Source organism: Elaeis guineensis, chromosome 11, assembly GCF_000442705.2.
Source record: "Elaeis guineensis isolate ETL-2024a chromosome 11, EG11, whole genome shotgun sequence".
NCBI lineage: Eukaryota > Viridiplantae > Streptophyta > Magnoliopsida > Arecales > Arecaceae > Elaeis > Elaeis guineensis.
In genome coordinates, this window is record NC_026003.2 from 54,464,985 (window position 1) to 54,484,781 (window position 19,797).

Sequence of the window (19,797 nt, forward strand, 5' to 3'; positions counted from 1 at the left end):
CGACACTATCCCTTCCATCATTTGTTTAAGTCTTCTTCATTAGTTTTCTTCCACCAAAATTAGGACTCTTCCATCATTCTTCATTAAAAAATCCATCACTCCACAACGTCTCCACCAACTCTACATTATAATATTCATCTTCACTCATCATCATCCCACTTCCTCCATTAAAAAACCTATTTCCATTTCTATCTCCTCCATTCTCTCATTAAAATATTCTCTTCTCTTCTTCCTCCATAGAAGTCCCATCAAACTCTGTCATTTAGCCATTAATCCATGTGAGTTTTATATATAAGTGTGCTTATTGGTATGTTTTCTCATGTATTAGTATATATTAGTGCTTGTGATTTGTATTTAAATTTGTTTAAGCTTGATTAATGTACATAAAGTTTGCACGATGTGTATTTTAATTTCATCAGACTCTATGTAAGTGTATTTTTGTAAATAAAGTCTATTATTCTTTCATATTACTATTTTTAATTATGTTTTAAGTTTTCTTTATGTTTTAAGCTTGTTTATATTACTGTTCATTACTATAGCTATACTGTAGCTAATTACTGTAGCATATGTACTATACAGTACTGTAGTAAAAATACTGTACAATATTATTGCACACTGTAGCATGTTACTAAAGCATGACGGTAAACAATCGAAATGCTACTGAGACTGTGAAGTAAATAACGGATCAATCTCTTAAAGATAAACAATCCTAAGATTGGTAGAGATTGTGAAGTAAATAATGGATCAATCAGGATAAACAATCCAAATACTACCTGTAACATGCTATAAGATTGTACTAAAAATATAGTACAATCTATCATGCAATCACAAAGTAAACAATGGAGTGATTATGTGCTATCGGATTAGTTAAAGTACTCTATTTTACTTTATGATTTTGTTTATTTCTTTTACTTTATATTAAGCATTTTATCTTAGTTCTTTTACTGCACTTATATTTAGTTTTGTTCCATTTTGCTACTTTGTTTAAGTACTGCACTTTATTTTGTTGGTTTTATTTATCTTGTCCATTTCACTTTTCCGCTTTATGTTCTTGCACCTATATTTAGTTGCTTTTGTCTAAGCTTTATTTCTTTCTTTTACATTTTAGTTTGTTTTTCTCTTACTTAGTTTAGTTTTATTTACTACAGTAATTTGTTCTATTAATTTTATTTATTACAGTTAGTTTATATTTTTAACTTTTGGTTGTTTTAAGTTTTGTTTATTAATCGGCCATAATTATAACTCAGTAGTATAGTTTGCAGCTTATCAGTAGCTTAGTAGTTTTTGCAGCTTATCAATAGCTTAGCAGTTTACTCTATAGTTTATTTATTGTATTTATATTTTTTGCTTTGTTCCTTATTCTTATATTAGCTTGTTTACTTATACTCTAGATAGTTTTAGCCATTAGAAGTTAAGTTTATATTAATCGATTAAAGTTTATAGTTTATTAACTTATATTTTCTAGTTATTAGTTAATATTTTAGTTTGTGTTCTCTTTATTAGCTTTCCGTTAGTCTATTTATATTTTCCTATATCAGCCTAGATTGCGCTTTAGTTCACCTTAGTCTTCCATTAGCTTGTGCCTTAGTTTAGGATTGTATTTTATGTACTTAGTTTGTCTTTAGACTTTTGTTAGTCTGTTCATCGTATGTCTGAGTCTTGTTAGTCCTTTACATTTGAGTCTTGATAGTCCTTTATCTTATTTCCTACCATCTGTTTAGATATTATCTATAGGCTTAACCTCTTTTACTCCTCAATTATAATCATTTTGCTTTTACTCTTGGGTTTTGGACTATTAGATATATGGTACATGCGGACAGTATCATATACCTTATAGTTCATCTATCCATCTATTGCTTCTATGTGTACGCACGTAGTCTATCTATTTGCTGTTTTTACGTATACACACGTAGCTTTTATTGCTGTATCATGCTACTGTGATGATATACTACTGGGCACTGTGATACTTCTGCCTTGTGGTTATCGGGTTCCTGATCTGCGTTAGGAGAGTCCGTTAGGACTTACAAAATATCATACATCTGTGGCTGTGACTTCGATCCACTCACACACACACAACACTGCTGCTTCCACGCATATGCGTGTTGGCCCAAGTCAATTTGGTATCAGAGCTATTTTTCATGTCGGAAAGAAGATCCGTCAATTTTTAGCCATATAGAGCGGACCAAACAGGTAGCACGATAATTTTCATGTTATCCATGAGGAAAGATGTTTAGGATGGTAAGTCACAAATTGACTGTTGGTGTCGTTCCTATACTGATATACTTAGATCTCTTACTAAACCTCTGAAATCTGAAATGGGTGAGAAATCTAACTGATTTTGTTCTGTTAAAATTAACTTAGTTATAAGCAAAATGACTAAAATTATAGTAACTATTGAGGAGTTAATTAATAGTCTAGATATTTATAAGAATTAATTAGTAGTATAGATAAAATTTAAGATAAAACTTAGTTTAATTCTTTAGATAATATAGAATAGATAGATTAGTTAAGATAGAATTATTTAGTATACATTTAGATAATAGGCAAAGTAATAGTTAGTTGATTCTGTCAATATATTAAAATAGATGAAGATATTGAAGCCTTTGATGTTGAGAATTGGGATCAAGATGAGTAACAAGATAATATAGAATCCATCTATTCTGAAAAAATAAAAGAAGATGAATTCTATCCTAAAAAAAGTAATAAAGAAATATTTTCTCCAAAAGTAATTGAAGAATCTGATGAAGACAATGAAGAATAGTCCTTTGAATATTATCTTTAGGATCTTGAAAGAACAAAATCTAGACATAAAGATCTTGGAGTAAAGAAACTTTTCCAGTCAAGAAAACCCTCACCTTCTAAATTGAAAGATATTAGGTTTCAGAAAAATACTTGCTTTCAAACTAGGTCTTCAAATAAACCTTCAGTTACTTTGAAAGAATTAAAAAATAATACAAAAGATTATAGTATAGAATCTATTATAGATATTTCATATTTAGATAAAAAATTAAAATAAAAATAAAAAAAAATAGCTAGATTAGTTTTAAATACTCCATACGGCCTTTATATTGACTCTAACGTCATAGAAATATCTAAATTCTTTATAGACAAAGAACTACTAAGAGAAAATTTTAATTTTGATAAAAACAAAGATAAAAAAGAGTGGTTCTTTGATACTTACAATAAAAGAGAAAAAAATTTTATAAAAAAAATATGATTTAGTCAGATGAAGACTGAAGAGAGACATATTTTCTTCTTTGACTGATTCGACAATTACTATATCCAGGGCCTTGAAGAAGCTAGTCCTAGAATATAAGAAACTGTGATTAAAAGGATGGCTGAATCATGGAAAGACTATAGAAACTTTAAAGATAAACCTATTTCTAAGATAACTTAGATTCAAAATAAGAAGAATATGAGTTTAATCAAGGGTTCTACCAATGATTTTGATCAAATCTCTAAGCAAAAATTTATTCTAGTAAAATTTTTGAACATCAAGATCAGATTGAGGAACAACAAAATTATTATCCTCTCAATCTCAAAAAAATTTAGACTGACAGCCTCCTAGAGAATAAAAAAGAATCTGAACTTGATCTGAATTATTATGATAATTCATTAGTTAAGATTGGTAATTTTTTCATAAACATACATACTAGGCCTAATCTCTTAAAAATTGAAACTAAAAATAATTTATTTAAAGAATCTGATAAAATCCTGATTGAAGAAAATTCTTTTGATAAAATCGTTAAAACTATTCTTAATCCTGATACTGATACTGAAGTCAATTTAAACTCTATATGTTTATTAGAATCCTTTGAGTCAAGTCCAAACATTAGTTAGTTAAATGTATCAATTGATGACTATCATGAAATTACTGAGGAAGATCATCTAGATCTAACTAAGGTACCTCCCATATCTGACCACTCTAAAATACAATTAGAAAAGAAATTCTTAAAAGAATTGAATAAAATTATATTGAATCAATTTGATAGAGTTCCTCCTTATGAAACTTTTAAAGATAATGCTTTTACATGTGATTTGTTTGATCTAAAAATCAGGCCTGGCTCTTTACCTGAATTTATACCTTTGAACCAGCCCATCCTAAACTAGTCGCTCTTATCTAGTAGGTCTAGTTTAATCTCTTTGTCTGAAGAAATTCATGAAATCTCAATTTTTTTTAAGGATAAAAAAATTAATAATTCTTTAAGAATTATTAGTCCCTTAGGAATTAGCAAGCTCTTAGTCTCAAAAAATTTTGAGGATAAAATAATAGTAGACAGAAAAAATATAGTTAGTAAATTATTTATCTCAGAGAATATCAAAGATAAACTAATTTTAACTATAAATTAGTAATTCAGATTCCTAAGATAATAAATTATTATCTTAAACCAACCTTAGTGGATTCACAATTGACAAAAATCTCTAACAACTTATCCACTATCTATTCCAAGAGAAGAACTCTTGGTTGGAATCGAGATAGACTTATAAATTATTATATTATTAATAATTATCATCAGCTAACAATGATATAATTGAAAGTCTATAAAATCCATGATTATTCATAAATTTCAATTGCTAAGATAATGATAATTCACTTGATAAGGCAATTAAAAGTTTGGTGGAAAACTCCTTCCACTAACTCAGAAATTGTGAAGTTTATTCAAAAGAACTCTAAAGATCACTATCCTTTAAATTATCCTCTGAACCTCGTAGATAAACTTTATAATCAATTAAGTAAGAGTAATCTTAGAAATAATAGTTTAACTATGTTTAGATGGTATAAAGATACTTACTTTACTATATTAGAATTTTTTTTAAATTTGTTATCCATAGGATTTTCCTTAAAATTGTTATCCTTAGTTCTAGAAGATAATTTAAGAATAGCTTTTTTATTCTTAATGAAAGATTAAATTAGATTAAAATATATAGATAACATTAGTAAAATAAATAAAATATTTTTGCTTGATAAATCTAAATTAAATAACAACTTAAGGATAAGAGATCAAATTAGTAATCTACCTAGTAAAGAAAAGATAAATGATCTCTATAATTTAGAAGATTTTTGTTATCAATTTGAATTTCAACTAGATAAATCATATATAAAGAAACATAAAAGATCTAAGAGGAAGTTTGATAGAAAAGCTCAAAAGATCCCTAAAAAAAGCAAAAATTCTTTGAGACTTATAAGTATCACTAGATTGTTAGACTATTAAAAATATAGAAAGATTTAGGAAAAAAATCTAACAATGGCGGATTAACAAAATTGAAGAATTTTATCTATAACTTAAAAATCTTAAAACTTTCTTAGAACAAGATAAAGTCCCTATCCAAGCCATAAGATTCAGATCTCTTCAAAAAATGATTATTTTAGGTAACTTCTCATACAAAAAAAACTTGAATTGATAAATGAATTACTTCTAAAACTGAAATTATAATCTTTAAATCCTAGAAGTAAAATTTTATTATAATTTTATCCAGAATCAAAAGAATCTTTTAAACTATTTTTTAAACAAGGATACCCTCAAGATAAGGAACTTCTCTTAAAAGAGCTCTATAGTTAATCCTTAATTCTTCTGAGATACACACATTTTTATTTTCTCAGAGATTCAAAAAGGAAGAAAAAAGAAAAAAACCCTTTATATGAAGAATTGAGTAAAGATCTAAAAGCTGTGAAATCCTTCCATTCTGATTTTCCTCAAAAAATATGCTCTATAATTTATAAAGCATGGGATGCTCATCTATTCCGACCTAAAAAAGAGTTTCTTCACCAAATGACCAGTCTAATTAACCACTTGGCAGAACAAGAACATTCTTTAAAAGCTATTAAAGAACATATTTGTAAAGTTGGAAGACAGGTAACACAACCTACCTCTGAACTCATTTCTCTCTGTAATCTCTATGAAATACCAGAGACGCCAATGATGACTAAGTTCAAAAGATTTGATTACTAGAAAAAGGCGTAAGAAGTTTTAAATTTAGAACTCCAAGAAGATATCTATCAAAAAACAACTCAGACTGATGAATCAAAAAAGCTCCTTGAAGATGTACAGTTGTTTTTAGACAATTGGACTTGTTCTAAACTCTTTTTATCCTTAATCAATATACTAACTAGACCAAAAGAAGTGAGAGCTTTATATAAAAGACTGGTGAAGCTGATCTCAATAGATTGTTGAAGAAAAATGTGATGGTGATGTGCATGCATTTTAAAAATTTTTACAATGGAATATATATAGATTAAATAATATAATCTATAATACATGCATAGATCAAATTCAAATCACCATACAGGATCATGACATGAACTAATATACATGTATGCACATCTGAAATCTAAAATTCAGCAAGTATAGGATATATCTAATCTATATTTAGATCATATCTAAATATTAATTGAATACATAACTTCATGCCTAGGCGTGGGTAGCAAATCATCGCATCCAAAATCTACGGTAGATGGTTCTTCTTGATGCTTGACAGCCGCACATGCATCCGACCTCTATGGGTATCCACATGAAGTCTTCGCGCTGATCGATCTTCCGGGAGTGCTAGCTCACGAAGACACCATCCATTGATTGATTTGAGAGGAACATGATAAAATTGAAGAATAAGGAGATCCCCTTCTTTTTCTTCCTGAATTCATGCATCTGATCTCTATAATAGAGATCAAGAGAAGAACCCTTTCTTCTCAATTTTTTATGCATAAGAGAGAACTTTCTCTCTTCCTTTCATACCCTCAAGAAAAAATTTTCTTCTCTAATGTTTTATGATAAAAATTAGATCTAATCTAATTTTTTATGCTGAAAATTATATAAAATCTTGAGATCTAGAAAAATCCAAAAGAGGGATCCAAGAGAAGAACCGTTCTTCTCTCTTCTTCTCCCTTTTTCTTCTTGATCTAGAACTCTAGAGATCCCCAAATGCCCAACCAAATTTTTTTGATATTTTTTCTCTAAATTTTTATATTAAAAATCAGATTTAATCTAATTTTATTTTAGAATAAAATAAAAAAAAATTAAAAGAAGAACTCTTTCTTTAAGGCTGCGCACAAGAAAGAAGATCCATCTTCTTCCTTGATCTAGAACTTCAACAAGCCCCAAACATCTAACTAAATTTTTTTGATATATTTTTTTTAAATTTTTATATTAAAAATTAGATCTAATCAAATTTTTATTTTAGAAAAAAATAAAAAAAATCTAAAAAAAAAACTCATTCTTCTTTAAGGCTGCGCACAAGAAAGAAGAACCTTTCTTCTTCCTTCTCTTTCTCTCGTTGGGAAGAACTTTTCTTCTTCAATTTTCTATTGTAAAACTAGCAAAAAAACATCTCTTTGATATCCAAAAATCAGCAATAAAATATTTCAAAAACTTTTCAAGAAGGGAGGAGAAGAGGAGAGACAAGATGAATAAGATATGGGGCGTCCAACTCTTGGTCGCCCCTTTCTCTTACCTTTTCTTTATGGATGACATGAGAGAAGGGAGGATGCCTCCTTTTTCTTCATGGAAGAGAGGAGAGGGTGAACAAAGGGGTGTGAGAAATATGTTCCATGGTGAAAGGGAGGTGTGGCGTGGAGATATAATTATCACATGGGGTGGCTTGGTTTGGATTTAGTCCTATTCCAAATAGGATTCAAAATCTTGGTCAAACTCTAACTAATTCTTAGATCCAATCCTAACTAACTTAGGAATTAGTTATAACAAACTAACTAATTAGATCCTAGCCAATTTTTAGGCTCCAACTTAATTTGTAATTAGTTAGATTAAAATTCTATTAATCCAGGGATTGATTCTTAATGGATATCAGGGAAGCTATTTGATAATAGGACTTGATCCAATCAAGCTTATTATCAAATATAGTTTGATCCAATCAAAATCTATATGAAATAATTGAATCTTATTCAATATAGATTTTAATTTATTTTCCTCAGATCAATTAGAACAAGCCTTATTATTCAATAGGATGCATCCAATCAATCCAAAGCCAATCAAATTGAATCTAATTCAATTAAATCTAATCCAATCTCCATTACTCAATCAAATTGAACCAATCAATAATTATATTATTAATTAATTATTTTTCTAATTTACCAACCATTAATCAATAATTTATTACAATCTTTACAAAAGATTAATCATCAATCAAATTGATAATTAAACCCTTCAATGATTCATTATCATCAATCATCCATTTGATCAGACAAGTACTTCTATGTGTGTGACCCTAGAGATTCGAACTTAAATCGATAGCACAAGAATAATTTCTGTACTAATCGATGTAATCATCTAGCAATGGTGTTCGACGTCTGAATAGGCTAAATGTATGCCCAATAATACTTTAAAATCCATGTGGATATAGTTACTATATAATTCATCCTTTTGACACTGGATGCTCAAAGATGATTTTGGATTAAACTGTCAACCCAAGATGAGGGATGAGTGGTCCACATTGTGTCTCAACCTCAAAAATCCCATGACTCCACACTAGGATTACTTTGGCTAAGGTTTTGCTGAATTGAAACACAATGATGCATCATCTTCAATTTTACTTGGAGCGATCAATCCCATCTTGACTCGACTCAGACTTCACAAGTACTTGACTGTACCCAAAAATCTTCCATCACTGAATTAAAAATTTGGATAGTCCGGCACCAAAGCACAGTGAGTTACTGGCAAGTCATCGAGACAGTCTCAGGTCCGAGGACACATATACCCATATCCCTTCAGAGTAGTCCTTGATAGTAGAGTGCTCCGAAAGTGATCATGCTCAGTGAAATATACTCCTACATATCATCCGTATGCCATACCCGTATCACCACATGTCTTGGTTAAGAGGATAACTAATTAATATGCAATACAATGATCTATACTCAATACAATTATCGTCTTTGTGATAATTGTATCATTTGGTCATGAGCAGGATTTAAGAACCACATGTTAAATCCTCCTTTATCATTTTAAAAGTAGTTCTAAGGACTTCATTATAATATATGAGTTCTATTTTAGAAGATATATTCCTTATGATGAATCTACCAGATAATATTTATCATTTTATAATTTATATACTTATATGGAGCACAATCATCTATAATCTCGATGATTGGTTTTAGGACATATTTTCTAACAACTCCTACTTGGACTAAAGCCAATCGATTTATATCAAATACCCATCTTCCATTTTAGATCATCGAACTCATTAGATCTGATTGCTCTAGTCAATGGGTCGATCAAGTTCTCTTTTCGGTCGATCTTTCTAAGGTGGGCTTTATTTCGATCTTATTGAAAAAGTTAATTGCAATGCAGAAAGTATTTGGTTCATAGATGGAGTATCAATTCTTCAGCTTAAGCTATGGCTCCATACTGTTGTCAATACAGCAAAAATAGACCATCAATGGAGGGTGCCTCTCCAAGCTTGCTAATAAACTTCCATAGCCAAACAACTTCTTTACCAGTATCAAATGCCATAAAAAACTTCATATCGCAAATAAAATTTGCTACTGACTATTGCATAGAACCTTTCCAGCATGTCGCTCATCTTTTTAAGATAAAAATACAATCTAACATAATTTTATCATTTCGATCTGACTAAAAATTAGAATCAATATTCCACAGGTTTTAAGTCAGATTCTCTATAAATGAGCCATTGATACTTAGTATTTCATAAATATTTAAGGATGGTTCTCATAACATTGTAAATCTTTATAGAGAACAGATATGACAATCAAACTTTTATTCTCTGTAATGTAGGGATGTCATTCTTGATTAAGAGAATTTCATCCAAATAACACAAAAAATAATTTTACAAAACTATTAATCCATTTGTACATACAGAATTCTACTTCATTCTTAACGAAGTCATATATTCAAAATATATATTCTAACTCTGAGAAGCTTGATTCAATCTAAATGGACTTGAGGATTGCCACAAGAAAACTGTCTTGTCATAGTCAACACTATGACTTTGATGAAATTCTTTGGTAATTAGATAGAATTAATAAATCTCCACCTTTCCATCTGCACCTCTTATCCATCTAAAATTCACTCACACCTTATGGGTCTTACCCTTTCAGGTGAACCAACAAATGTCCATACATCGTTGATCTTTTTGAATTTTATTTTAGATTTAATGGCTCTAAGCTACTTCTCAATGTTAGATCCCTATATTGCATCCGTATGGAAGATCAAATCTCTATCTTAAATTAGAAACTGAAGTATCTGTTTGGCTGATATGGTACTCTACTATATTTATTCAAGGATGCCTTTACATCGAATTTCAAATTTAATCTAATCAACTCTGGTTCTGTTGGTTTGTGTCAGAGTTGGTTCTTCTACCTATCAAGCTTCACCAAGCTTGCTCTTAATGGCACAGTTTCTTCACCAAGAAACTTCATTTTCAAAAAAAATATCTTAAGATTCATGAACATCTCATGTCCATCAGGAAGGTAGAAGAAATATCTTTAAATAATATTTATCATACCAAGATCCAAGCTAATCAATTTATGAATTTTTTACATAAATTCAACATCCCAAATCCTAAAGTAAGAGAGTATCGAATTACCCAAGTCTATATCTCATAAAGAGTTTTGATGATCGATTTGCTCGAAACATTCTCGAGCACATATCAAGTAGTCTCTAAAATATGACCTCAGACAGACTAGCAAACCCCTAGTAGATTGAACTATATCTAACAAGATTCAATTCTCTTTTTCAGACATCTTTTTAAATAGTGATGTCCTAAGAGAGAATCTAATTTTCTCCAAGACATATCGAAACTTACTGTAAAGATATTCACTTCATCAGTCAAACCAATGAATTCTAATACTCTTTGTAGTTCATTTTCCTATTTTATTATAAAATTATTTGAACATTTCAATCAATTCGGATTTATGCTTCATAAGCAAGACAAACTCTTGTCAAGATAGATCATCAGAGATTTTAATGAAGTAGTAAAGCTCTCTTCTGGTACTTATGTTCATGAGTGCAAATTATCAATATGTACCAAACTCAGAATATCGCTGGCTCATTCATCCTTTTCAATAAAAGGTGACCAAGTCAACTATGCCAAAGGCAGACTTTAGTGACATTATCTAATCTAGGATGCTAGTCAGATGTGTACTTTATACTAATAGGCTATGGTAATAAGTTTATGTCATTTTCAATGGTCCACATATTACTGCAGTATCATCACAATGATATCACAATAATTATACTTATTGACACCATCAATAAGATTGGACAATAGTGATAATCACCTAAAATGACATCTTCAGGATTGAAAACAAACTCAACGATTCCTGATGTCAAGACTGGAACAGACTTTCATATCTTACATTTAGGAGTCTCTTACCATTTTCAAATCTTCTAGTATCCTGAAGTCTTTTGTAACTATTTACAAATATAACTTGCACTATTGGTATCCTATACACAATTAGTAGTATTACCAATAGAGAAACTTCAAGGAGTTATCACATAATATCTTGACCAGCAATGATTTGTTGATTTCTCTTTTAAGCCTATTTAAGTTAGCCTGAGACTTATTGATCAATTTACTCAAAAACTATACTCAACTTCTGATACTGGCTATCAAAGTTAGGTTTGATAACATTTTCACTGTCTAACAGTGAAGAGAGCAACTATTTTCTAGCCATTTCTGAAATGAGAATAATTGACTTATTAGTATATGAACTATTTTAAGCCTAAAGACTTGGACTTTATTCTAAAGGTTCTTCTATTATTTTATACGAATTGGTAGCCTCTACCTCCAATCTAAGAAATTGCTTTAATTTCTTAGTGGGTGCTAGAATCCACACAGACTGCATTCAGGCCTGAGTGTGACTCGGCCAACCCTATTGCATCTATGAGTAGGTTCACAACCAATTATTTTGTAAATAATTTTTAGCAATCAGATTTTTCCCTAGACATCCCTTTAGTAGGCATGTGATGCCTCCACTGAAAATCTTGATTAGGTCCAACCATTAACATGACAATATCAAGTGCATCTAACAAAATGGATGTCCAAACCCGAGTGTGGCTCGGTCAACTTGAGCATTGATCTAAAGGTATAATAAGATGGTCATATAATGGATGATAATTCCAATACATAATAGATACCACGCATGTGGCACCTCCAATATCTATTTGGAATATTGGACTCATTATCATGTACCTTAATGGGAGGCTATGATCTAGTCATCCCCATAACTAGCTCATTTTATGGACCTAATAATTTAGAAGATTTGGTTAATATATCTTAGAGGACATCAGTTGACCTACAAGTCATAATCCTCCCACTGACTTCATCAAGTCATGAAAAGGATTAGTGACTAGTGGGTCCAACCGGCATGTCATAGTCCTCCCACTGACTTTACCAAGTCATGAGAAGGATTAGAGACAAGTCGTTCAGAGAACCTAAATCAGTCATACTAATTAACCTTAACAACATGGGTCAACTAAAGTTACTTAGCGATCTAATCAGCCTAATGACTCGGGCTCAACCTTTAAGCCTAATCAAGGTCCATTTGGTTTGATTAAAGATATGGACTCGATTAACTATAACTATTATTTTTGATCTAGAGTACCCTTGATCTAATCTAAATCAACTATTGGTTAGATTGGATCAACTACTCGTTCTAGTCCATTAAGTCTTTGATTCTAACCTTAGGTCTAACTTAATTAAAAGAACCTAATTTGAGCTATCCCATGTGATACGGTCGTGATGCTGTCGTTAGGACACTATGATTATCAATCAAATTTTGATTTCAATAAAAATTAAAAATACATAGAAAATAGTGAGTCAGGTCGAATCCACAGAGAAAGTAGGATTTTGATTTAAAATCTTTAATTTTATAAAAAGAAAATAAAATTTTAGAGAAAGCAATTAAAATCAAAAAATAAAAATTAAAAAGTATAAAAATAAATTGATACTAAGATCTACTAATTAGATCTTAGCATCTACGTACAAAAAATAAAAGATAAAAATTTAAAGTGCAAAAAAATAAATTTTATATTAATTAAAATTAAAATTCAAGTACAAAAAGATTAAAAGGAATAATAAAATAAAATAAAAATAAAACTGAAACAAAGATCTGAAGTTGATCAGCCAAACCTCATCGAAAAGATGGTTGATGACCTCTCCATCTTCCGTCGTACTTCGTAGAGTGAATCAGCTTCTCTCTTTTTTTCCTTGGGTCCCTAAAGCTATTTATTTATTTTTTCTATCTTTTTTCTACACTTTCTACTCAATTTTTCTGCTCCCAAGGCTTATTCCCAGAGCCCCTATTTATAAATAAATTTTTCATAATTGTTTGGTAGGAAAAGGAGTCCTAAAATCCTTAGAAATCATATTAATCCCTCTAGGAATATTCCTGGCCATTGGATCAGCTTCGGACCACCCAGATCTGATCAAAATCCATAGTTTTAATCCTTATCAAAGTCGAATCGAATGTCAGCCATTGGATCTGGGTTCTGATGAAGGTCTAGCCATTGGATCATGCAATTTAAATCCTTAACATAGTCGAAAGCATCCTCAGTTGTTCGATCACATGATGGATCACTTCTGGACCGTCGGATCGTGCAAAAATCCCTCTTTATAAACCGACAATGGATGCTGACGTCAGATCTGGGTCGGGATGAATTTCAGCCATTGGATCGTGCCCAGAATCTTTCTCTCACTGTGAGCCGTGCTTGTGGATCGCGTGAAGTTTTCTATGGACCGCGCCCTGGCTCTGTGGACTGACCGATCGGTCCACCATACACTGAAGGCTATTTTCTTTATTTTTTAGGATATTTTAGCTCCATTTTCGCTTCAATTTTTACCTAAAAAAATAAAAAAAATATGTATTAAATTTTTTAAAAATTTTTCTTCATTTTGATGCTTAAATTGCTCAATTAAATTAACATCTATTTTTTTTATAAATATATCTAATTTCATTTTTTTTTTAAAATCACTTATTTTTTAAGAAAATTCAATAAATTCATGAAATTAAGATTTTTAAGAAGATGTTAGCACCATAAATTATCAAAAATATCTTCAATAAATATAAAAATATATCACTTATCACACTCTCCAACTTAAACTTTGCTCATTCTTGAGTAAAGAAAGAATTTAGAATCAAGTATTGTTTAACTTAAAATCTCAAATTTCACCAAATAATTTTCAAAAGGATCACTGATATTCAGTAAAGTGTAAATGAGATATGTCATTGGGGTATTAATAATAGTCAATATGAGAGTTAAACTAAGAATACTAAATCTTTTCTGAACTTTTTCAAATTATCGCTACCTTTATCTCCAAATCATTCACCTTTACATGGACAAGTATATTGTTACTTCTGTCCTTCATTTATTGATTGATTTTTTTTTAATATTATACTGCTATTGAGTATCTTAACCTCTTAAGCTTTCTGTTTGACCCATATAGCGAGTTTTCAGTCAATGACTCCCAAACCAGATGGCTTTAGGGCACTAGGTATAAAATACCCCTCGAACCTACTTGCTCGAATCAAACAGACTATAAGTTAAAACTAGCTTTACAACAAAGCTTCTTTGCCCTTCATATCTTTTGACGCGAAACTCAATGCTCGCTTAGGCAAAGAGGCCCGATTACTCAGCTTGAAGTACTTAAAAACTTTTTTTTTATTTTTTTAATATATGAAGAATGTATAGTTAATTTACACAAGCCCATAAGAAGTAAACTCTTCTTTGATGCTGGTAGAAAGATTTAGAAATGCTCAAAAAAAAACTATTTAAGTTCTAAACTTAACTTTTTTTTAAGTTTTCTTAATACTGGATCCCTCAATATCTCACAAACTCTCTGATTTGTGCATCAATTTTCTTTTAAAAATGCTTGGTTTAACTCAATTCTTAAGTGTAATCAGATGCTTAAATACTAAATACCAAAAATTGATACGTCGTTAGGACATTGTGATTATCAATCAAATTTTAACTTCAATAAAAATTAAAAATATATAGAAAATAGTGAGTCGGGTTAAATCCATAGAGAAGACAGAATTTTGATTTAAAATCTTTAATTTTATAAAAAAATAAAATTTTGGAGAAAGCAATTTAAGTCAAAAAATAAAAATTAAAAGTGTAAAAAATAAATCGGATACTAAGATCTACTAACTAGATCCTAGCATCTACTTGTAATAAAAATAAATAATAAAAATTTAAAAAGTATAAAAATAAATTGATACTAAGATCTACTAATTAGATCCTAGCATCTATGTGCAAAAAATAAAAGACAAAAATTTAAGGTGCAGAAAAATAAATTTTGCATTAATTAAAATTAAAATTCAAGTATAAAAAATTTAAAAAAATAATAAAATATAATAAAAATAAAATTGTAACAAGGATCTAAAGTTGATCAGCCAAGTTTTATTGAAAAGATGGTTGATGATCTCTCCATCTTCCATCATACTCCATAGAGCGAACCAACTTCTCTCCTTCTTTTTCTTGGATCCCTAAAGCTATTTAATTTTTTTTTATTTTTTTCTATATTTTCTACCCAATTTTTCTACTCCCAAAGCTTATTCCCAGACCTCCTATTTGTAGATGAATTTTTCATAATTTTTTGGTAGGAAAAGGAGTCCTAAAACCCTTAGAAATCATATTAATCCCCATAAGAATATTCCTGACCATCGGATCAGCTTCGGACCGCCCAGATCTGATCAAAATCTATAGTTTTAATCCTTATCAAAGTCGAATCGAATGTCAGCCATTGGATCTGGGTTCTGATGAAGGTCTGGCCATTGGATCGTGCAATTCAAATCCTCAACACAGTTGGAAGCATCCTTAGCCGTCCGATCGCATGATGGATCACTCTGGGCCATCGGATCACGTAAAAACCCCTCTTTATAAACCGACAATGGATGCTGACCGTCGGATCTGGGTCGGATGAATTTCAACCATTGGATCGCACCCAGAATCCTTCTCTCGCTGTGAGCCGCACTGTAGAAAGCGTAAAATTTTTTGTGGATCGTACCCTGGCTCTATGGACCGACCGACCGATCCACCATACACCGAAGGCTATTTTCTTTATTTTTTAGGATATTTTAGCTTCATTTTTGCTCCAATTTTTATCTAAAAATTTTAAAAAAATATGCATTAAATTTTTCAAAAAATTTTCTTCATTTTGATGCTTAAATTATTTAATTAAATTAACATCTATTTTTTATAAATATATCTAATTTTATATTTTTTTAAAAATCACTTATTTTTTAAGAAAATTAATAAATTCATGAAATTAGTATTTTTAAGAAGATGTTAGCACCATAAATCACCAAAAATTCTTTCAATAAATATAAAAATATATCACTTATCACACTCCCTAACTTGAACTTTGCTCGTCCTCGAGTAAAGAAAGAATTTAGAATCAAGTACTGTTTTAACTTAAAATCTCAAATTTATCAAACAATTTTCAAAAGGACCACTGATGTTCAGTAGAGTGTAAATGAGGTATGTCATTGGGGTATTAATAATAGTCAATATGAGAGTTAAACTAAGAATACTAAACTTTTTCTAAACTTTTTCAAATTATCGCTACCTTTATCTCCAAATCATTCACCTTTACATGGACAAGTATATTGTTACTTCCATCCTTCATTTATTGATTGATTTTTTTTTTTAATGCTGTGCTACTATTGAGTGTCTTAATCCCTTAAGCTTTCTGTTTGATCCATGTAGCGAGTTTTCAGTCAATGACTCCTAAATCAGATGGCTTTAGGGCACTAAGTATAAAATAACCCTCGAACCTACTTGCTCGAATCAAGCAAGCTACGAGTTAAAACTTGCTTTACAACAAAGCTTCTTTGCCCTTCATATCTTTTGATGCGAAACTCAATGCTTGCTTAGGCAAAGAGGCCCGGTTACTCAATATGAAGTACTTGAAAACTTTTTTTTTAAAAATATATAAAAAAATGTATAGTTACTTTACACAAGCTCATAAGAAGTAAACTCTTCTTTGATGCTGGTAGAAAGATTTAGAAATACTCAAAGAACTTATTTAAGTTCTAAACTTAACTCTTTATGGAGTTTTCTTAATACTTGATCTCTCAATATCTCACAAACTCTCTGATCTGTGCATCAATTTTCTTTTAAAAATGCTTGATTTAACTCAATTCTTAAGTGTAATCAGATGCTTTAATACTAAATACTAACTTATTTGAGGACTTAAAAAAAAAAATTTATTCTCCCTCCCCAACTTAATCAACATTATCCTCAATGGAGTAGAAAAAATGAATGGTGCATGTAAAAAGAAAGAAAAGGAGAGATATCACCTGATCCATAAGTCTTTTCAAAACTGATTCTCTCCCCAACTTAGCCAAGATTATTTTTAGATCCCTACAAAAGACACAAAGCAAGACTCGATTATCCTAAACAAAATGCAAAAGAAAATAAAGGCAAAAGCAAAAATTAAAAATTTTAAAACTGGGTTGCCTCCAAGAAGCGCTAAGTTTACCATTTTCAGCTAGACCATGCTTATTCTCTCACCTATCCCGTGTCGAATATTGAATTAACAAATTCCATTGATTTTGGATTGCCAATATTATGAAGATGGCCTATGATAAATTTCAGTATTTTATTACCAATCTTTAAAAAGTATTTCACATCTCTATTTTTAATTATAGTAAGATAATTCATAAACTCATTCACAGACCTTTGTTTATTAAGAATTTCTCCTATTTGTTCTTCTAAAATACTCATGAATTGAGTTTTTGAGTTAGGAGTTGAGTTCGACGCAATGGATACTAGAAGGGTGTCACTTAATTTTAAACATATATATTCAGATGTGATCAAGGGCAATTTCAATTCTGGAGGGGATGGTGATTCTAAAGAAGAAGAATCGATTTCTAAAGCTAAAGCAAATGAAATTTTTGGTGAATATATCTCAAGTAACTCATCTGCTATCTTCTCAGTATCAATTTTGAGCTCAGGTTCTTCTATCGGATTAGTCTCAATACTAACATGTTCTTTCAAATTTATACTTCAGCTAGCATCAGTACTAGCCTCACTCACCTGATCTTAATATGAGTTTTTAAGAATTTTATCTCTTGTAAGCTTAGAGATTACTATATCAATTTCAAATTGAGGATTCTTAAGTGGGATATTGGATTGATGACTTGGTCTAGGTAGTTGGTGGATGGATGGGTCATTTTTAAAATTTGGTATTGGTTCATTTGGCAATTGACCTAGTTCTCTCCTCATGGTAGACTCAGTTAATTGATCTATTTATGCTTCTAACCTGACGAGGGATTGCTGTTGGGTTATGATCATTTATTGAAGTTGGTTAAATCTATCGTCGGCTAGATTGGTCTGTTGAGGAGGTAGGTATGGTGGCTGATTTTGATATGATGGCTGATTTTGATATGGTGGCTAGATAGATTGACTGGACTGACCTCTATTGTAGGCATAATTCTGGTATGGAGGCTTACTCTGAAAGTTTTGCAAAAGAAAATTTGGGTCTGAGCCTGAGTCTATTGGGGTCTCCAAGAAAAATTAGGATGGTTCCTCCAGTCTGAATTATATGTGTTAGAGAATAGATCATTGACAGGTTTGGAGTAACCTTAGGCAGCTTGAACTTGTTCTTGAATGAAAGGTGGAAACTGTGCAGTCGTGGGATATTCACTCACATGATGGGCCAGGTTATCATAGATAGAATAAATCTTCTGATAATTAGGTGGTGGTGTGTATTGTGTAGGAGATTATTGACCTAATGCTAGGAACTGATCAAATTTCTGGGCAAGAAGGTCGACTTTATCTAATCTTTGGGCTATTAGGTTCAGATCGTCCTTAGGACTAGAGTCTGTTTGCTTGATCTCAAAAATTCCTGTCTGCTTTTGGTGAGGGATTGATCTTTCGTAGGAGGATAATGAAGCATGATTGATTAAATTTTTACTCAAAGTTTCAAATAAAGTGTAGGCTTCATCCTCACTTTTACTCATGAATACACCCCCACAAGATGCATCTACCATCTTCTGTATTGGTCACCTAAACCCTCATAAAAAGCTTGAACAATTTGCCACTTAGACAGACCATGATGTGGGCATTTTCTAAGAAGTTCCTTAAGTCTCTCCAATGATTCATGAATTTGTTCTCCTGGAAGCTGAGCAAATCCAGTGATGGCTCACCTCATGGTGTTGGTTCAACCTATGGGATAGAATTTCTTAACAAACTCGTGCTGTATTTTAGCCCAAGTTTGGATTGGTCTTCCTATTGTGCCAAGCCAGTACTTGGCTTTGTCTTTAAGTGAGAAGGAGAATAAGGTCAATCTAAGTGCATCATCAGTAAAATTTTAAATTTTCACTGTGGAACAAATTTTTAAGAACTCATCCAGATGCTTGTAAGGATCTTCATTAGTATTCCCATAGAAAGATAGAAGCATCTGGATTGTGGTCGACTTGATTTCATAGTGCTTGTAGGGATATCAGGTAAGTGGATACAAGTCGATGGGTTATAGATGGAAGGAATAAAATATTTCTTATCTGCCTAGGTGGTTCTCTAGGATCTCCAGCCATCTGATTTTCAGGTTTAATATGAATCAACCGTTCAATCTCAGGATTGGGTTTAACTAGGTCAGGATAGAGAGATCTTCTACCTTGCATATACCAGTACAAATCTTAATGTATGATTCAAGTTTTGTTTTTGTATCATCTTTTTTTTTTTTTAAGAGAAAAAGGAGAGAGAAGAAAGAAAAGAGCCCTAGATCTAGATACATAAGGTGGGAAGAATTAGTTATGATTTAGTATTAATTACAATCAAGTTAGCAAACAATTAAACCTAGACACCTATGGATTTTTTACACCTA

General features: G+C 30.9%; 1 non-coding gene across 1 annotated transcript; it reads left to right on the forward strand.

Moving 5' to 3' along the window:
• Positions 1-19,021: 19,021 nt before the first annotated feature.
• Positions 19,022-19,130, forward strand: LOC140852720 (small nucleolar RNA R71). Its single transcript, XR_012135621.1, has one exon. It is a non-coding gene; the product is annotated as a small nucleolar RNA R71 (small nucleolar RNA).
• The last annotated feature ends 667 nt before the right edge of the window (positions 19,131-19,797 follow it).